Source organism: Ranitomeya variabilis, chromosome 6 (genome assembly GCF_051348905.1).
Source record: "Ranitomeya variabilis isolate aRanVar5 chromosome 6, aRanVar5.hap1, whole genome shotgun sequence".
NCBI classification, from domain to species: Eukaryota; Metazoa; Chordata; class Amphibia; order Anura; family Dendrobatidae; genus Ranitomeya; species Ranitomeya variabilis.
The window spans coordinates 153,699,968-153,721,602 of NC_135237.1; positions in this window are offsets into that span (position 1 = coordinate 153,699,968).

Sequence of the window (21,635 nt, forward strand, 5' to 3'; positions counted from 1 at the left end):
GAAAAAAATGAACATTTAACTTTTGTTTGCAAACATTTTAATTCAGAACCATTTTTTTTTAATTTTCACAAGTGTAAAAACAGAAATTTAACCACAAATTTTGTTGTGCAATTTCTCCTGAGTACGCCGATACCCCATATATGGAGGTAAACCACTGTTTGGGTGCACCGCAGAGCTTGGAAGTGAAGGAGCGCCGTTTGACTGTTTCAATGCAGAATTGGCTGGAATTGAGATCGGACGCCATGTCGCGTTTGGAGAGCCCCTAATGTGCCTAAACAGTGGAAACCCCCCACAAGTGACACCATTTTGGAAACTAGACCCCTTAAGGAACTTATCTAGATGTGTGATGAGCACTTTGAACCCCCAAGTGCTTCACAGAAGTTTATAACGTAGAGCCGTGAAAATAAAAAATCGCATTTTTTCTACAAAAATGATATTTTGCCCCCAAATTTTTATTTTCACAAGGGTAACAGGAGAAATTAGACCACAAAAGTTGTTGTGCAATTTCTCCTGAGTACGTCGATACCCCATATGTGGGGGTAAACCACTGTTTGGGCGCACCGCAGAGCTTGGAAGAGAAGGAGTGTCGTTTTACTTTTTCAATGTAGAATTGGCTGGAATTGAGATCGGATGCCATGTCACGTTTGGAGAGCCCCTGATGTGCCTAAACAGTGGAAACCCCCCACAAATGACACCATTTTGGAAACTAGACCCCTTAAGGAACTTATTTAGATGTGTGGTGAGCACTTTAAACCCCCAGGTGCTTCACAGAAGTTTATAATGTAGAGCCGTGAAAATAAAAAAATCACATTTTTTCTACAAAAATGATCTTTTTGCCTCCAAATTTTTATTTTACCAAGGGTAACAGGAGAAAATGGACCCAGACATTGTTGTACAATTTGTTCTGAGTACGCCAACACCCCATATGTTGGGGTAAACCACTGTTTGGGCGCATGGCTGAGCTCAGAAGCAAAGGAGCGCCATTTGACTTTTCAATGCAAAATTGACTGGAATTGAGATCGGATGCCATGTCGCGTTTGGAGAGCCCCTGATGTGCCTAAACAGTAGAAACCCCCCAAATGTGACCCCATTTTGGAAACTAGACCCCCCATGGAACTTATCTAGATGTGTAGTGAGAACTTTGAATGCCCAAGTGCATCACAGAAGTTTATAATGCAGAGTCGTGAAAATAAAAAATATTTTTTTTTTAACAAAAAAGATTTTTTAGCCCCCAAGTTTTTATTTTCACAAGGGTAACAAGAGAAATTGGACACCAATATTTGATCTCCAATTTGTCCTGAGTATGCTGGTACCCCATATGTGGGGGTAAACCACTGTTTGGGCACACGGCAGAGCTCGGAAGAGAAGGAGCGCCATTTTGGAATTCAGACTTTGATAGAATTGTCTGTGGGTGTTATGTTGCGTTTGCAGAGTCCCTGATGTACCTAAACAGTAGAAACCCCCCACAAGTGACCAAATTTTGGAAACTAGACCCCCTAAGGAACTTATCTAGATATGTGGTGAGAACTTTGAATGCTGAAGTGCTTCACAGAAGTTTATAATGCAGAGTAGTGAAAATAAAAAAATATTTTTTTCCCACAAAAAAGATTTTTAGCCCCCAAGTTTTTATTTTCACAAGGGTAACAGGAGAAATTGGACCCCAAAAGTTGTTGTCCAATTTATACCGAGTACGCTGATGCCCCATATTGAGCTCAGAAGGGAGGGAGCACCATTTGACTTTTTTAGCGCAAAATTGTCTGTCGTGTTTGGAGACCCCCTGATGTACCTAAACAGTGGAAACCCCCCAATTCTAACTCCAACCCTAACTCCAACACACCCCTATCCCTAATCTCAACCCGATCCATAATCCTAATCACAACCCCAACGATAATCACAACCCTAACCCCAAAACAGCCCTAATCTCAACTCTAACCATAACCCTAATCAAAACCCTAAATCCAACACACCCCTAACCCTAATCTCAACCCTAACCTCAAACCTAACCCTAATCCCAATACACCCCTAACCCTAATCCCAACCCTAACCTTAACCCTAATCCCAACCCTAACCCTAATCCCAACCCTAATCCCAAACGTAACCCTAATCCCAACCGTAACCCTAATACCAACCCTAATCCAAACCCTAACCCTAATCCCAACTCTATCCCTAACTTTAGCCCCAACCCTAACCCTAACCCTAATTTTAACCCCAACCCTAGCCCTATCCCTAACTTTAGCCCCAATCCTAACCCTAAATTTAACCCTAACCCTAACTTTAGCCCCAACCCTAACCCTAAGGCTACTTTCACACTTGCGTCGTGTGGCATCCGTCACAATCCGTCATTTTGGACAAAAAACGGATCCTGCAAATGTGCCCACAGGATGCCTTTTTTGCCCATAGACTTGTATAACCAACGGATGGCCACACGTCGCGTCCATCGTGCACTGGATCCGTTGTGTTTTGGCGGACCGTCGTCACAAAAAAAGTTCAATGTAACCTTTTTTTTGTACGTCGCGTCTGCCATTTCCGCGCATGCGTGGCCGTAACTCTGCTCCCTCCTCCCCAAGACATAGACTGGGCAGCGGATGCGTTGAAAAACTGCATCCACTGCCCACGTTGTGCACAATTTTCACAACGTGCGTCGGTACGTCGGGCTGACGCATTGCGACCGCCCCATACCGACGCAAGTGTGAAAGAAGCCTAAGGCTACTTTCACACTAGCGTCGTACTCGGCCCATCGCAGTGTGTCGGGCCGACGTACCGATGCTAGCGTTGTAAGCGCCGCACAACGGGTGCAGAGGATGCTGTTTTTTCAACGCATCCGCTGCCCCATTGTGAGGTGCGGGGAGGCGGGGGCAGAGTTCCGGCCGCGCATGTGCGGTCGGAAATGGTGGACACGTCGCGCAAAAAAAGTTACATGTAGCTTTTTTTGTGCCGACGGTCCGCCAAAGCACGATGCATCCGTCGCACGACGGATGCGACGTGTGGCAATCCGTCGCAATGTGTCGCTAATGCAAGTCAATGGAGAAAAAAACGCATCCTGCAAGCACTTTTGCAGGATGCGTTTTTTCTCCAACGACGCATTGCGACGGAAGCCAAAAAACGCTAGTGTGAAAGTAGCCTAACCCTAACCCTAACCCTAAATTTAGCCCCAACCCTAACCCTAACCCTAGCCCTAACCCTAACCCTAGCCCTAACCCTAGCCCTAACCCTAGCCCTAACCCTAACCCTAACCCTAGCCCTAACCCTAACCCTAGCTGTAACCCTAGCCCTAACCCTAACCCTAGCCCTAACCCTAGCCCTAACCCTAGCCCCAACTCGTCTCTCCTGCCGGCCAGCAGATGGCAGCAGATGGCGGGCGCACTGCGCATGCGCCCGCCATTTTCTTTGCAGAGGAAGAAGCCGGCCGGCAAGAGGAGACGCAGGAGGACCCGGGGACACCGGGTGAGTATGATAGGGTCCCCGAATCCCCCTATTTCTCTGTCCTCTGATGTGCGATCACATCAGAGGACAGAGAATTACAGATCGCTTTTTTTTTTTTTTTTGCGGTCGCCGGTAAACAGTTAATTACCGGCGATCGCAAAACAGGGGTCGGTAAAAACCGACCCCGATCATGTTCTTTGGGGTCTCGGCTACCCCCGGCAGCCGAGACCTCAAAGATCTTCCGGGTGCCGGGCGGCGGGCGCACTGCGGATGCGCCCGCCATCTTTTCCCGGAAAAAAGATGGCGGCGCCTATCGGGAGCCACGAGGAGCACCGGGGGAGATAGGTGAGTATTGGGGGCTATTGGGGGCCATCGGGGACACTATTTCTCTGTCCTCCGATGTGCGATCACATCGAAGGACAGAGAAATTAAATGGCAAATCGCATTTTTTTTTTGTTGCGACCGTCGGTAAACGGTTAATTACCGGTGATCGCAACTCGGGGGTTGGTAAAAACCCCCCGAATCATGTTCTCTGGGGTCTCGGCTACCCTCGGCAACCGAGACCCCAAAGAAAATCCGACTCTGGGGGGCGCTATTCACTTTTTCCACAGCGCCGTTAATTAACGGCGCTGTGGTTTAAGTACCCTTAGCGGCCGCCGTTAAAAGGCGTATCGGCGGTCGTTAAGGGGTTAAATTCTGGTCTTCTACAGGTCCCTCCTACCTATCAGTGTCCTGTCACTTTGGGCCACTTTACAAATTCCCAAGAAAACACTGCTACCTAGTTTCTACTCCCTTTACTACTCACAGAACACTGTCACTAGATGTTATTCCTCTTCCAAGTGTGTCTTCCTCCTCTCCTCCCCATCTAAATATTGGGAGAGTGGTTGGGAGGCCCAGCCTCCTAGGGACACAGACATCTCTAATGGGGATTGTGGCTAAAAAGAAGCCAGAATGCATAATTAAATACAGTAAAAAGGAAACCTTTCAGTATATAGCCAGTTCTGCTGAGTATAGCTATACAGCTCCACAATAAATTATTTAGTTGTTTGATGTTCATTCAATGGAATGGAAAAAAATACAAAGCTCTTCCATTAAATTGTTGTTCTGTGCACATATCAAAGTAAACATTAAATACATATTATCATGTAATAAAATTTTCATTTCTTTATGTTGAGAAAATATGCAAAATATGTAATTGTAATCTGTTTAGCCAATGTACCCTTGCCGTTAAGATTACTTTATCTAATGAGTTTTAAATATATCTAATCTATCAATTTAATAATCCCAAAATGGTTTGTTTGTATTTCTTCTATTTACAGATATTTGTTGAAAGGGTTAACATAACCTAGTATTTCATTTACAGCACCATTGTGCTTTACAATTTCATACTAATTTTGATCAGTAAAATACCATAAATATTCCAAAGCTCCATATTTGTGCACTATTAATTTTAAATATTTAAAATGTTATTCTACTGTATATATCTTTATATACTGTTTATACTTTTTTTTATACAGTTTTGCATACAAAGACAACGTTTAGATGACGATAGATTTATTGATGATGATTTATTTTTATTTACGACTTGTGGAAAAACAGCTTTTAAATAGAGATGTGCAGATGGATCTGCAAAGGATCACAGTAGAGTCGAATGTAATGAAATTCACCATTCCACTCAAATTCGGGCACTTTGTGACTTGTGAGGGTCAGCAAAATATGCCCGCCATCATTTCAGACATGCTGCGTACTCAATGAGCAGAATAATCACATCAAGCACTGCAGTGTGGGCTTCCCAATAATGCAGAGCAGCAATCCAATCACATGAGGCAGCACAGCCAATCATAGACAGTATAGAACATAGTCATTAGTGATAAGCGAATATACTCGTTACTCGAGATTTCTGGAGCACGCTCGGGGGTCCTCTGAGTATTTTTCAGTGCTCGAAGTTTGTTTTTCTTGCCGCAGCTGAATAATTTACATCTGATAGCCAGCATAAGTACGTGTGGGGGTTGCCTGTTTGCTAGGGAATCCCCACATGTACTTATGCTGGCTATCAGATGTAAATTATTCAGCTGCGGCAAGAAAAACTAAAACTCCGAGCACTAAAAAATACTCGGAGGTCACCCGAGCGTGCTCCAGAAATCTCGAGTAACGAGTATATTCGCTTATCACTAATAGTCATCCATCAACTGTGAGATGTGTGTCTGTTCACCAGGGCAGTATATTAGAAGATAAATGTAATTATTCTCACTCCTGAATAGTGTTGAGCGATACCGTCCGATACTTGAAAGTATCGGTATCGGAAAGTATCGGCCGATACCGGCAAAGTATCGGATCTAATCCGATACCGATACCCGATACCAATACAAGTCAGTGGGACTCAAGTATCGGACGGTATCCCTGATGGTTCCCAGGGTCTGAAGGAGAGGAAACTCTCCTTCAGGCCCTGGGATCCATATTAATGTGTAAAAGAAAGAATTAAAATAAAAAAAATTGCTATACTCACCTCTCCGACGCAGCCTGGACCTCACCGAGGGAACCGGCAGCGTCCTTTGCTTAAAATGCGCGTGTTTACTTACTTCCGTGACGTCACGGCTTGTGATTGGCTGTGTGCCGCCCATGTGGCCGTGACGCGACCAATCACAGCAAGCCGTGACGTAATTTTCAGGTCCTGAATGCCTAATTCTAGGCATTCAGGATTTTAAAATTACGTTCCGGCTTGTGATTGGTCGCGCCGCGATCACATGGGTGACCGACGCGACCAATCACAAGCCGTGACGTCACGGGAGGCAGGAAACGCGCGCATTTTAAAATTACGTCACGGCTTGTGATTGGTTGCGTGCCGCCCATGTGACCGCGACGTGACGTAATTTCAGGTCCTGAATGCCTAATTCTGCATTCAGGACCTGAAAATTAAGTCACGGCTTGCTGTGATTGGTCGCGTCGCGGTCACATGGGCGGCACGCAACCAATCACAAGCCGTGACGTAATATTAAAATGCGCGCGTTTTCTGCCTCCCGTGACGTCATGGCTTGTGATTGGTCGCGTCACCCATGTGACCGCGACACGACCAATCACAAGCCGGAACGTAATTTTAAAATCCTGAATGCCTAGAATTAGGCATTCAGGACCTGAAAATTACGTCATGGCTTGCTGTGATTGGTCGCGTCGCGGTCACATGGGTGGCACGCGACCAATCACAAGCCGTGACGTCACGGAAGGAAGTAAACGCGCGCATTTTAAGCAAAGAACGCTGCCGGTTCCCTCGGTGAGGTCCAGGCTGCGTCGGAGAGGTGAGTATAGCAATATTTTTTATTTTAATTCTTTCTTTTACACATTAATGTTGTTTCGATACCGATACCCGATACCACAAAAGTATCGGATCTCGGTATCGGAATTCCGATACCCACAAGTATCGGCCGATACCCGATACTTGCGGTATCGGAATGCTCAACACTACTCCTGAATAATCTGTGTATTTATTGTCAATAGATGTTTCTTTATAATTATTGGTGTTTTGGCCACTTGATGGCACCAGTTTGAACGCCCCCTGTGTCGGCTTGGAAGACTGAAGTGTGACTGAGAGAGCAGCGGCCATCTTGAGCAGCGTCTGCAGGAATGATGAGTGGATAAGGTTGTGCTGGAGAGGGATGTGGTGAAAATCCACCGTGACAGCACCCGTCTGAGTAAAGAGCAGTGGCAGATTGAAGCTGAACTGAATTGGTATTCGAATCTGTCCGGATGCAAGGGAATTCCTGCTGTAAAAAACTGTTACAGAACAAAAAGGACCCGAGACCTGTGAAGTGAAAGGTGCCGCATCAAGCACAAGTTTTCACGGCATTGCTCACTGGCTGGAAGAGTGTTGTGAATTCCGCTCTTGGGCTCCCTCCGGTGGTTGTAAGTAGCACTTTTGTGAATTCTGCTCTTGGGCTCCCTCCTGTGGTTTTGAGTGGTATAGCTGCTTCTTGGATTTAGCATTAGCAGCTGCTTCCACTGATCATCTTTCTGGCTCGGCTATTTTAGTCTGGCCTTATCCCTCAATCAATGCCAGTTGTCAATTGTTCCTGCTTGGAGCCACTGCTCTTTTGGATTTCCCTGACACTCTGTCCAGTTCAGCAAAGATAAGTCCTTGCTTGTCCTTTTGCAGTCCACTTGTTGTGGACTTTATTGTTGAGCACATTCTATGTTTTGCTCATTTGTCCAGCTTATCAGTATGGATCTATTCAGCTAAGCTGGAAGCTCTGGGCTGCAGATTTTGCCCTCCACACCTTTAGTCAGGTGTGGAGATTTTTGCATATCTCTGTGGTGGACTTTTTCTAGTTTTTATTGCTGACCACACAGTGTTCTTTCCTTACTGTCTATCTAGCTGAAGTGGCCTCCTTTGCTAAATCTTGTTTCATACTACGTATGTCATTTCCTTCTCCTCTCACAGTCAATATTTGTGGGGGGCTGTCCTATCCTTTGGGGATTTTCTCTGAGGCAAGATAGCTTTCCTATTTCTACCTTTAGGGGTAGCTAGTTCTCCGGCTGTGACAAGGTGTCCATGGAGTGACAGTAACATCCCACGGCTACTGCTAGTGTTGTGTTAAGATCAGGAACTGCGGTCTGTATAGTTACCACCTGCTCAGAGCTAGTCGCATGTCACTCCTAAATTACCAGTCCATAACAGTACAACTGGCCAAAAATGAGTTGAATGCATCTCAAAAGAAGGAAAAGAAAAAGAGTTCTGAGCCATTTTTTTTTTCTTTAGTCTGTTTTGTCTTTTTCCTTCCTCTTAATCTCTGGGTGGATTTAGGCGCAGACATGGATGTTCAGGGTTTGTTTTCTCATGTGGATCAGCTTGCTGCAAGAGTTCAGAGTATCCAAGATTATGTTGTTCAGACTCCAGCCTTAGAGCCTAGAATTCCTACTCCAGATTTGTTTTACGGAGATAGATCTAAGTTTTTCAACTTTAAAAATAACTGCAAATTGTTTTTTGCTCTGAAACCCCGTTCCTCTGGTGACCCCACTCAGCAAGTTAAAATAGTTATTTCTCTGCTGCGTGGTGACCCTCAGGACTGGGCATTCTCCCTTGAGTCAGGGGATCCGGCATTGCTTAATGTAGATACATTTTTTCAATCGCTCGGATTATTGTATGACGAACCTAACTCTGTGGATCATGCGGAAAAAACCTTGTTGGCTCTGTGCCAGGGTCAGGAAGCGGCAGAATTATACTGCCAGAAATTTAGAAAATGGTCTGTGCTCACTAAATGGAATGAGGACACTCTGGCAGGAATTTTCAGAAAGGGTCTTTCTGAAGCCCTTAAAGATGTTATGGTGGGGTTCCCCATGGCTGTTGGTCTGAGCGAATCTATGTCTCTAGCCAATCAGATCGATCGGCGCCTGCGCGAGCTCAAAGTGGTGCACCATATGGCAGCATCCCCTGAACAGAGTCCTGAGCCTATGCAATGTGATAGGATTCTGACTACAGCGGAACAGAGGGGATACAGACGTCAGAATGGGCTGTGTTTTTACTGTGGTGATTCAGCTCATACTATCTCTGATTGCCCTAGGCGTATTAAGAGGGTCGCTAGATCTGTTACCATTAGTACTGTACAGCCTAAGTTTCTCCTGTCTGTGACCCTGATTTGCTCATTGTCATCTTTCTCTGTCATGGCATTTGTGGATTCAGGCGCTGCCCTGAACTTAATGGACTTAGAATTTGCCAGGCGCTGTGGTTTTTCTTTGCAGCCTTTGCAGAGCCCTATTCCTTTGAGGGGTATTGATGCTACACCGTTGGTCAAGAATAAACCTCAGTATTGGACTCAGCTGACTATGTGCATGGATCCAGCACATCAGGAAGATTGTCGTTTTCTGGTGTTGCATAATTTACATGATGTTGTTGTACTGGGTTTTCCATGGGTACAAGTACGCAATCCAGTGTTGGATTGGAAATCGATGTCTGTGACTAGTTGGGGTTGTCAAGGGGTACATAATGACGTTCCTTTAATGTCAATTTCCTCTTCCCCCTCTTCTGATGTTCCTGAATTTTTGTCAGATTTCCAGGATGTATTCGATGAGCCCAAGTCCAGTTCCCCTCCTCCACATAGGGACTGTGATTGTGCTATTGACTTGATTCCAGGCTCTAAGTTCCCTAAGGGCCGACTTTTCAACCTGTCTGTGCCAGAACATACCGCTATGCAGAGCTATGTTAAGGAGTCCTTGGAGAAGGGGCATATTCGGCCGTCTTCGTCACCATTGGGAGCGGGATCTTTTTTGTTGCCAAGAAGGATGGCTCCTTGAGACCCTGTATTGATTATCACCTTCTTAATAAGATCACGGTCAAATTCCAATACCCTTTACCTTTGCTCTCTGATTTGTTTGCTCGGATTAAGGGGGCTAGTTGGTTTACCAAGATTGACCTTCGAGAGGCATATAATCTTGTTCGTATTAAACAGGGTGACGAATGGAAAACTGCATTTAATACGCCCGAAGGCCATTTTGAATACCTGGTGATGCCTTTCGGGCTTTCTAATGCTCCTTCTGTATTTCAGTCCTTCATGCATGACATTTTCCGCAATTATCTTGATAAATTCTTGATTGTGTATTTGGATGATATTTTGATTTTTTCCAATGATTGGGAGTCTCATGTGAAGCAGGTCAGGATGGTATTCCAGATCCTTCGTGATAATGCTCTATTTGTGAAGGGGTCTAAGTGCCTATTTGGAGTTCAGAAGGTCTCTTTTTGGGGGTTTATTTTTTCTTCTTCATCTATAGAAATTGATCCTGTTAAGGTCCAAGCCATTCATGACTGGATTCAACCCACATCTGTGAAGAGCCTTCAGAAATTTTTGGGCTTTGCTCATTTTTATCGCCGTTTCATTGCCAACTTCTCTAGTGTGGTTAAGCCCCTGACCGATTTGACGAAGAAAGGCGCTGATGTGACTAATTGGTCCTCTGAGGCGGTTGAGGCCTTTCAGGAGCTTAAGCGCCGATTTACTTCTGCCCCTGTCTTGCGTCAGCCGGATGTGTCTCTTCCTTTTCAGGTTGAGGTTGACGCTTCTGAGATTGGGGCAGCGGCCGTTTTGTCACAGAGGAATTCTGATGGTTCCTTGATGAAACCATGTGCCTTCTTTTCCCGAAAGTTGTCGCCTGCGGAATGCAATTATGATGTCGGCAATCGGGAGTTGTTGGCTATGAAGTGGACATTTGAGGAGTGGCGACATTGGCTTGAGGGAGCCAAGCACCGCGTTGTGGTCTTGACCGATCATAAGAATTTGATTTACCTCGAGTCGGCCAAGCGGCTGAACCCTAGACAGGCTCGATGGTCCCTGTTTTTCTCCCGTTTTGATTTTGTGGTTTCATATCTTCCGGGATCTAAGAATGTTAAAGCGGATGCCCTCTCTAGGAGTTTTTTGCTTGATTCTCCTGGAGTTCTTGAGCCGGTTGGCATTCTTAGGGAAGGGGTGATTCTTTCTGCCATCTCCCCTGATTTACGGCGGGTGCTTCAGGAATTTCAGGCTGATAAACCTGACCGCTGTCCTGTGGGGAAGCTGCTTGTTCCTGATAGATGGACAAGTAAGGTAATTTCTGAGGTCCATTGTTCGGTGTTGGCCGGTCATCCTGGGATTTTTGGCACCAGAGATTTGGTGGCTAGGTCCTTTTGGTGGCCTTCCTTGTCGCGGGATGTGCGTTCTTTTGTGCAGTCCTGTGGGACTTGTGCCCGGGCTAAGCCTTGCTGTTCCCGCGCTAGTGGGTTGCTTTTGCCTTTTTCTGTCCCTGAGAGGCCCTGGACACATATTTCCATGGATTTTATTTCGGATCTTCCTGTGTCCCAGAGGATGTCTGTTATCTGGGTGGTTTGTGACCGGTTCTCTAAAATGGTCCATTTGGTACCTTTGCCTAAATTACCTTCCTCCTCTGATTTGGTTCCATTGTTTTTTCAGCATGTGGTTCGTTTACATGGCATTCCGGAAAATATTGTGTCTGACAGAGGTTCCCAGTTTGTTTCCAGGTTTTGGCAGGCCTTTTGTGCTAGGATGGGCAGTAATTTGTCTTTTTCTTCGGCGTTCCATCCTCAGACAAATGGCCAAACTGAGCGAACTAATCAAACCTTGGAAACCTATTTGAGATGCTTTGTGTCTGCTGATCAGGATGATTGGGTGGCTTTCTTGCCGTTGGCCGAGTTTGCCCTTAATAATCGGGCCAGTTCGGCTACTTTGGTTTCGCCTTTTTTTTGTAATTTTGGTTTCCATCCTCGTTTTTCTTCAGGGCAGGTTGAGCCTTCTGATTGTCCTGGTGTAGATTCTGTGATGGACAGGTTACAGCAGATTTGGACTCATGTGGTAGACAATTTGACGTTGTCTCAGGAAAAGGCTCAGCGTTTTGCTAACCGCCGTCGGTGTGTTGGTCCTCGGCTTCATGTGGGGGATTTAGTCTGGTTATCTTCCCGTCATGTTCCTATGAAGGTTTCTTCCCCTAAGTTCAAGCCTCGGTTTATTGGTCCTTATTAGATCTCTGAGATTATCAATCCAGTGTCTTTTCGTTTGGCCCTTCCAGCCTCTTTTGCCATCCACAATGTTTTCCATAGATCTTTGTTGCGGAGATATGTGGTACCCATTGTTCCCTCTGTTGATCCTCCTGCCCCGGTGTTGGTTGAGGGGGAGTTGGAATATGTGGTTGAGAAAATTTTGGATTCTCGTTTTTCGAGGTGGAGGCTTCAGTATCTTGTTAAGTGGAAGGGTTATGGCCAGGAGGATAATTCTTGGGTGGTTGCCTCCGATGTCCATGCTGCCGATTTGGTTCGTGCTTTTCACTTGGCTCGTCCTGATCGGCGTGGGGGCTCTGGTGAGGGTTCGGTGACCCCTCCTCAAGGGGGGGTACTGTTGTGAATTCCGCTCTTGGGCTCCCTCCAGTGGTTGTAAGTAGCACTTTTGTGAATTCTGCTCTTGGGCTCCCTCCTGTGGTTTTGAGTGGTATAGCTGCTTCTTGGATTTAGCATTAGCAGCTGCTTCCACTGATCGTCTTTCTGGCTCGGCTATTTTAGTCTGGCCTTATCCCTCAATCAATGCCAGTTGTCAATTTTTCCTGCTTGGAGCCACTGCTCTTTTGGATTTCCCTGACACTCTGTCCAGTTCAGCAAAGATAAGTCCTTGCTTGTCCTTTTGCAGTCCACTTGTTGTGGACTTTATTGTTGAGCACATTCTATGTTTTGCTCATTTGTCCAGCTTATCAGTATGGATCTATTCAGCTAAGCTGGAAGCTCTGGGCTGCAGATTTTGCCCTCCACACCTTTAGTCAGGTGTGGAGATTTTTGCATATCTCTGCGGTGGACTTTTTCTAGTTTTTATTACTGACCGCACAGTGTTCTTTCCTTACTGTCTATCTAGCTGAAGTGGCCTCCTTTGCTAAATCTTGTTTCATACTACGTATGTCATTTCCTTCTCCTCTCACAGTCAATATTTGTGGGGGGCTGTCCTATCCTTTGGGGATTTTCTCTGAGGCAAGATAGCTTTCCTATTTCTACCTTTAGGGGTAGCTAGTTCTCCAGCTGTGACAAGGTGTCCAGGGAGTGACAGGAACACCTCACGGCTACTGCTAGTGTTGTGTTAAGATCAGGAACTGCGGTCTGTATAGTTACCACCTGCTCAGAGCTAGTCGCATGTCGCTCCTAAATTACCAGTCCATAACTGAAGAGCTCTCATTCATCTACGTGTCCTGATTGTGTCGCTCGGAGCAGACCCCGTGGTAAGAAACACTAAAAGCCCACTGTGGCGTTGCAGAAAGTAAACATGCACTTATCACAATATATTTTGGCACCAAGAGACACAAAACTGCAACTAAGGCTTTAGTTAGTTAGATATAGTGGTTCTACGTACCACATTTTCCTACCGGAATCCATGGCCAGAAGCCCTACATTGGTCACTACATTTTCATGCTGTTATGTAACTAAGGTTGCTATGCTACATAAAGGTGTTGACACAGCACATCATGAACTTCAGGAAGGACTTGTGTTTTTCTCTCTGTTCTGCTGGAAGAGAAGTCTCTCTGTGGGACATTATAAGGTGGAGCAGTGATTCAGCTCCAATACACTTTGTCCACTGCACTCTCGCTGATGTGAATATATAAATATATGTTTGGATAATTCTGTAATATTCTCTATATAGTCGAGGACAGACTTTTCCTCTAGTTTCTTGAGTTTATACAGGGACAGGAGGGGAACGTTTGAGAAATAGGATCAGAAATATAAATATTCTGAAGATTGTGAACCACTGTGTTAGACCACAAATGTGCCCATGCTTTGCACTCACTTAATTAAACCAGTTTGCTCTCAGGGTGTAATAAGGTAATGGCGGCCAGTTAAGACGGGCATGACAAAAGGTAAATTCCCATAGAGTAAATTGCAAAAACAATACTCTTGGATGCCAAGCTGTCCAGCACAGTGGATATACCCTTTTGGCAAAATGTTTGTTTAATGTGTTTTCCTTGTTTCTAAGGCCAGGTTCATATTGCGTCCCCCCAGTCTGTTCGACGGACTGCGCTACACCGCTGTGTATCGCAGTCCATTAACGCTGCCATTAAGCCCTATGGAGGACGCATCGCTAGCGCATGCCCATAATGGGTGTGCGCTAGAGATGTGCCATCATTGAGTGACGGACCCTGGGATGCAGGCTGCAGCGTTTCTGGGTCCATCACCACTAGCGCAGATAGAGCATCTGCTAGCTCTATCTGCACTAGCGCGATCACATTTTGGCACTTGCGTTAACGCAACCTATTTAACGCATGTGTTGAACGGACTGCATTAATGCAATGTGAACCTAGCCTAAGTAAAATAGTCACTGTCAGTGGGCTATTTGGAAATTAGTTATTTTCTCGTCTGTGACTCTGCTGTATCCTGAAAAACACCCTCCGTGCATGATTTACAAAGGTATTTTAAGCTTGTGTTGTGTAGAGATAGAAACTCAGCATATCATAGAAAAATGCCTAATGTGTTGTATTACTTTAGTGCTATTGTCCCAGACTGAAAATGGGAGTGATAGTCTAGGTGTAAATAGAAATTTAAGATTCAAGTGAAACAAAGTGAACTGTTGTTGCAGTCTCATTATCACCACTGTTTTGGGGAAAGGACTATACTATATCACTTGATCATTAACACTCATTCATGTCAGCTGTAAAAAAAAACACATGAATTACTTGACTGCTACAGGCAAAGCATGAAATTTGAGAATTATTATCTTTTATATACTTGAAGAGTATTTATCATCAGTCTGTAGCTGCTTTTTATTTAAGAATACAGTTGTCAGCCACAGAAAGATGATTTTTCTAAATAAAGTACATTTATTATTAAAAATGCTGATAAGTTTCCCTAATGCTACCTTAAAAGACCCAAGTAGTAGAGATGAGAGAAATGATTGCAATGCCTAGTCACTTCTTGATGATCTGGACCAAAGACAAAAAACTAACCCAAAGACCAATCCAAAGTGGGTGAAGAGTTGGGTGAGGAGCTGCAATGGCAGGACAAGTATGGAGCTTGCCATTTTCAACCCCCTTCTGGCCTATGTTTATTATGGTTTGAGATTTGGAGAGAAGTACCTCTGTATATAAGTGTTTATATCATTTTAAGTATGTTTGTTCAGCCTAGTGTGAGTGTATTTTGTGTGAGACTAGAAGGATAAACACATGTTTGTCCATATGTGTGATGAAAGTGTGTCCAAGAACATCAATGTATGTAATAAACATGTTTACAACTATATCATTGAATTTGTGTTCATGTATATTGCGAGCACGTGTATGTGTGTGTCTATGCATGTTTTGAACATATATACAAGAGGTGTAAGTGGTGAATATTTCTTCAAATGCATTTATGTACATGGTGAACATTTCTTCAAGTGCATTTATGTATATGGTGAATGGAGATAAGTAAATGCATTTGGGTGGACTAAAATTCTCCAAAATTCCACATTTGCCAAAATGCAGATTTTATGTCAGTTTCTTTCACATGGATTCACGTCAAGGCGCTCATCATAACATTGTGATCACTCCCGGGCCTTATCAGTGCCAGAAGTAGTGTTGAGCGATACCTTCCGATATTTGAAAGTATCGGTATCGGATTGTATCGGCCGATATCCGAAAAATATCGGATATCACCGATACCCGATACCAATACAAGTCAATGGGACACAAATATCGGAAGTGCTCCTGGATGGTTCCCAGGGTCTGAAGGAGAGGAAAATCTCCTTCAGGCCCTGGGATCCATATTCATGTGTAAAATAAAGAAAAAAATAAAAAATAGGGCTATACTCACCCTCTGACGCGCCCTGGTTGTAACCGCTGCAACCGGCAGCCTCCGTTGCGAAGAATGCAGTGAGTGAAGGACCTTCGATGACGTCGCGGCTTGTGATTGGTTGCGTGACCGCTCATGCGACCAATCACAACAAGCTGCAACGTCATCACAGGTCCTTCACTCGCTCATTCTTAGGAACGGAGGCTGCCGGTTGCAGCGGTTACAACCAAGGTGGCGTCAGAGGGTGAGTATATCCCTATTTTTTATTTTTATTCTTTATTTTACACATGAATATGGATCCCAGGGCCTGAAGGGGAGGTTACTCTTTTCCAGACCCTGGGAACTATACACTGGGAACTTCCAATTCCGATTTCCGATATCACAAAAATATCGGAACTCGGTATCGGAATTCCGATACCGCAAATATCGTCCGATACCCGATACTTGCGGTATCGGAATGCTCAACACTAGCCAGAAGTACTGACTCAGGGTAAGAGGCCTATGCATTTCAGCACTTGTGGCAGAGACCAGAAGATTCAACAAACACCGGAAAGTTGATATGACTTGCACTTAACTTTTAACTTCTTTCACAAAAAAATTACTTTAGACAAAAACTTTTTTATTTTCGCATGGTAACAAGAGACAATGGACAACGAAATTTGTTTTGCAATATCTTCTTAGTATGCCGATACCCCTTATGTGGGGAAAATCTACTGTTTAACAGGTATCGGAAGGAAAGATGCACCGTTTGATTTTTTTTTTAAAGAAAATTGTCTGGAATTGAGAGAGGACGCCATGTTGTGTTTGGAGAGGACCAAATGTGCCTAAACAGTGGAAATGCCACAATAGAAAGCCCATTTTGGAAATTCAGCCCTCAAGGATTTTATCCAGGGATATAGTGAGCATTTTGAACCCACAGGTTAGACACAAAATTTGATAACATTAGGTCGACATATCGAATACATCATCATAAGTTTTGAGGGAAAGTGCTCACTACTCCAGTTTGCTCCAGTCCCAGCCCTGCATGTTTTATGGCTGTTAGACATCCAAATAAAACATGCGGGGATCCACGACACTCCGTGAATACCCGAGCACCCAATACAAACTTGAAGACTGGGAACTTGCGCTAAACACTAGCCATCATATTGTCATCATTTTTTTATTAACTTTTGAAAACACCCCAATTCTAACTCCAACCCTAACACCAACCCAACCCTAATACAACTCTAACCTAAATCCTAACCTTAACAAAACCCTATCCATAACTCCAATTCTAACCCTAACACAACCTTAATGGCAAACACATGATAGGGGACCTTAAAAACCAGCCTTTATCATGTTCTCTGGGGTCTTAGCTACCACCGGTAGCTAAGACCCTGGAGATTTTCCAACGCTGAGGGGCACTATACCCATATTTCTCAGCTCTGCTAAAAAGCGGCGCTGAGGAATGAGTACACTCAACTGCCATCGTTAAATGGCGTATTAGCGGTCTTTAAGGGATTAATACATTTGGGATATATAGCAGTAACAATTCCTTTATAGTGGCTTTTTCGCAAAGTGCCAACAAGCAGGAGTAGTATTAAACTATTCATTGCATATTTTGCAGCTACATGCAAATTCTGACATCAAGTCTAGTTTCCGTTTGCAAATGAAAGTTTGATTCTTACATTTTGAGATGCGCCATTTGTTTTTAAATAAATAGAATTCTCCCTAATCCTGACACTTAAACACAAGTTCTTACCTACTAAAGCGTACATACTATTTAAAATATTTTTTGAGCCCTCTGCATTGCTTCAATAGTGAAATATTAGTCACGTACACTCACCACCTGAATACAAGTGTCACTCGCTGGTGCTTGCTTTTGGGAAGTTATTCTTCTTAGGTGTTCCAGTCCCATTTTGTAATGATACATGGACTTTTCTTTCATCGCCTTTAATTTAAAAGGTCTCATTTTATTTTTTTGAAGTATCAGGTTTAATTGTCTACTATAGATACTGTACACCCCATGACTGTACTATTGTTGCTACCACATGTTCTTTAAAGGTCATGAATCTATGTGTAGCACCCTGGCATTTCAGGTTTCATTAACATACTTTTCATTTTGGTTGAAGAAAAATCTGAAATAGACAAAAAAATGAAAATAACAGGAATAAGCAACAGCAACAATAAGAGGTTTAGGTTTTGCAATTGTTTGCCACAACAATCCTGCTGACTGTTGCCGCACATTACTTTCCATGCATGAGCCTATGTAGCTACCTATTTATTTAGGGTAAGTTTTTTTGTCATGGTTGGGAGAATTTTAGATAAAAAATTTGGATCAATTTGGTAACAAAGTTTTTAAACAAATTAATAACTTTTTGTCAGAAATGTAAGCTAAACACAATTGTGTCAGATGAGGCAAGGTGATAAAAAAATCTTAATATCAGATATCAGAATGTGGTAGATCCTAACAGCTCCAAAAGATAGTGATGGCAGCAGTCATCCTAGCAGCAGTAGTACCAAATGCAAGTCACATTTGGCCTTCTTTGCCTTTGACAAGCTTATTAGTGGGGAGGAAGCAGATGGTGTAATGGAGTATATGTCCCATCACTCATCACAATTTTAGCAGGGTTATGTAGCCTCTGACAACAACATCATCACCTGAAATCAGCCTTCAAATCAGTCTTCTTATTATTCTTTCTTCTTTTTTTTATATAGCACTAACATATTCCTCAGCGCTTTACAGTTTGCACACCTTATCATCACTGTCCCCGATGGGGCTCACAGTCTAAATTCCCTTTGGAATGTGGGAGGAAACCGGAGTGCCCAGAGGAAAACCACGCAAACACAGGGAGAACATGCAAACTCCTTGCAAATGTCGTCCTTGGTGAGATTTGAACCCATGACTCCAGCACTACAAGGCTGCAGTTCTGTAACAGTTAATGCTGTACATAGCTGAATTTCCACTCTGTCAATGACATCTGTTTCTGTTCTCCCCAAAGTCCTCTAGTCCTTTTGTCCTCTAGTCCTCTGCCAAATCAGAGAAACTTTTTCAATTGATATTCTGGAAGACATCCGGGGTTACTACAAAGCCATGCAGCCACATGCCTCCTGGCAGCACACTGTATTTTATAGTGCTTGACCATATGATTGATGCTGAGAAATGTGTCAAAATAGAGCTAATAGAAAAGATTTTGTGACAAGAGCCCATAATTTCTTCACATTCAAAATAGCTCATGTTTTGTCTCTGAAAAGGGATAATTTTTGAATAGCTTGATAACACGTTTATGAATTTTTTTTTAATCATTTTATGATTAGTAAACCAGGAGCAAACTTCAAAAAACGGGAAATGTTTTTCACTTCCTGTGAAAGGCTATTTCATCATTATATTCAAAACAGTTCACTGGTTTTTTCTACCAAATTAAAGGGATAATTTTTTGATGACTTATGAAAAAGCTATCGCTGCTTCATTTAGCAAAGTGTAAAGTTATGCACTCCCCAAATGGGGACAATTATAACATCCAACTGAACAAAATTGCCACATTTCTTTCCTTTTTCACTTATGTACAAACAATGGAAATGCATTAACTTGTCATCTCCAAAAGGTATAATTTTAAAATGTTTATAAACTTTTAGTTGCCTAGACAGTCTAAAACTACAGTGTATTATTAAAAATGCTGTTGATTACCTCTGGGCCTTATTTTTAAAAAGGCTGTTTTTGCATTTCAGAGATGTGTTCCATGGAATTCATGAAGAACTGACAACGTTTCAACCCCTTTTTTCAGGGAATTAAAGTTTTTTGATTATGCTTTTAACGCAAATTTATTTGTCACAAATAAAATTTTTGTGTAAAATTTTGAAAAGTCTTTTTAAATTTGAATTTCGAATGATCAACTTATCTCTTTTTTTAAAATAAGTAACGAAAACAGGAAATTGAAAAACTTCTATTACCAGTTGAAAAGCACAAGTTACATAAGGGAAGATGCAGGCATCTGGTGCAACAACCATTACTACAAAAAAAAAAAAACATGAAAATGTATTCATAAATATATCCTTGGATAGAACAGAATTAGTCATGTCTTACTTTTCTGTAAATCAATATTCTGTTAGTGAAATTGCATCCTACTTTATGCAAGTGAGATATTGTAAATAATTTGACATCAAAGCAATCGCACAAATAAGCAATGTGCAAAACATAACTGAAAAAGAGGATGAGGATGGGATCTACTCATAGCCACAAATGCAGGTGCTTATCACAAGATTAGAATATAATCAACATCAACATTATTTCTGTTAATGTTGATGATTATGGCTTACAGCCAATGAAAATCCAAATGTCATTGCCACAGTAAATTAGAATATTTAACCAAAGCATATCTGTGAAGGCTTCCAAAGAGCTTAGAAAGGTCCCTTAGTCTGTTTCAGTAGGCTCCACAATCATGGATAAGACTGCTGACTTGACAGATTTCCAGAAGGCAGTCATTCACACACTCCACAAGGAGGGTAAGGCACAAAAGGTCATTGATAAAGAAGCTGGCTGTTCACAGGGTGCTGTATCCGAGCATATTAAAGGAAAGTTGAGTGGAAGAAAAAGGTGTGGTAGAAAAAAGGTGCACAAGCAACCAGGATAACTGAAGCCTTGAAAGGATTGTTAAGAAAAGGTGATTCAAAAATTTGGGGGAGATTCCCAAGGTGTGGACTGCTGCTGGAGATATTACTTCAAGAGCCACTGCAGACAGACATATCCAGGATATGGGCTACAAGTATTGCATTCTTTGTGTCAAGCTACTCATGACCAATAGACAATGCTAGAAGCGTCTTTCCTGAGCCAAAGATAAAAAGAACTGAACTATTCCTCATTGGTCCAAGGTGATGTTTTCAGAAGAAAGTAAATTTTACACTTCATTTGGAAATCAAGGTCCCAGAGTCTGGAGGAAGAGTGGAGAGGTACACAATCCAAGCTGCTTGAAGTCTAATGTGAAGTTTCCACAATCGGTGACTGTTTGGGGAGCCATGTCATCTGCTGGTGTAGGTCCACTGTGTTTTATCAAGACCAAAGTCAGCGCAGCCATCTACCAGGAAATTTTAGAGCACTTCATGCTTCCGTCTGCCGACAAGCTTTTTGGAAATGGAAATGTCATTCTCCAGCACCTGTACACACTGCCAAAAGTTCCAATACCTGGTTTAAAAACAACAGTATCACTGTGCTTGATTGGCCAGCAAACTCACCTGACCATACCCCCATACCCCCCAAAATATGGCAGCAGTCAGTATATGGAGTGGTGTGACAGATGTCCAGAAACCTTTGTTTCTATTTTTAGATCAAAATTCAACACCCTTCCTAAAAATAATGTGAAAAAATTGCTAGGTAGGTACCGTATATTTTGGATTATACGACCCATCAGACCTTGAGATACACCTACATTTTAGAGGAAAATAAAATAATTAACAAAAAAATGTAGTTATGACGTACTGTTATGGGAGGGTGAATTTGTTTCTGACACTGTTATATGAGGAATGTCCCCCAATTCTGTACTAATATCCTCATCCTGGTATGTATATGTCCCCAATCCAGGTATACATAGCCCCCATCCTGGTATACATGGCCTCCTCATCCCCATCCTTTTATACATGGTCCCCTCATTCCCATTCTGGTATACATGGCCCACTCATCCCCATCCTGGTATACATGGCCCATTCATCCCCATACTAATATACATGGCCTCTTCATTCCCATTCTAGTATATACTGCCCCCCATCCCTATCCTGGTATATATGATACTCTCATCACCATTCTGGTATACATGGCTTCCTCATCCCCATCCTAGTATACATTGCCCCATCATGGTATATATGGCTCCCATCATGCTACATACATAAAAAAATAAACCATTCTACTTGCCTTCCCTCCGCTTTCTTGCAGCGTCCTGTTATGATGCCAGCAGCTAATCTCAGCTTGTAAACAGCGCAT